Raw genomic sequence first — 460 nt, forward strand, 5'->3', positions numbered from 1 at the left:
GGGTGTGTGGGGTGTACATATAAGTAGCACAGGAGACATTACGAAATGGGGGTTCATCGTTGACCACATTTCCTCCTAATGGCATAAAAGATTATGTATGCCAGAGAAAAGCAATTACTTTAAATTTGTGTTTAACCCTGTCATAACACATTAAAATTAAGGCGATTAAGAGACAAACACACCTAGATATCTAGATTAAGCATCGATAAGGCTGCCATTAATAAATAAATAACTTGTGTCGAGGTAATTAAAAAATGCTATATTACGCAGCTCCACTCGGTGCATCTTTTTATGACACATAAGCCTGCTACCGGTTTTGGGGCAGAAAACAACAAAGCGAAGCAAGTTTTCTGCATTTTTAGAGACGGATACCAGCTTTTATTTCATATTTTTCATTATATTTGTAAAATTTTGTCGGAGAGAAGAAGATGCCCGGCCACAACCTATTCCATGTAATGCA

This window comes from Penaeus monodon, chromosome 30 (genome assembly GCF_015228065.2).
Source record: "Penaeus monodon isolate SGIC_2016 chromosome 30, NSTDA_Pmon_1, whole genome shotgun sequence".
NCBI classification, from domain to species: domain Eukaryota; kingdom Metazoa; phylum Arthropoda; class Malacostraca; order Decapoda; family Penaeidae; genus Penaeus; species Penaeus monodon.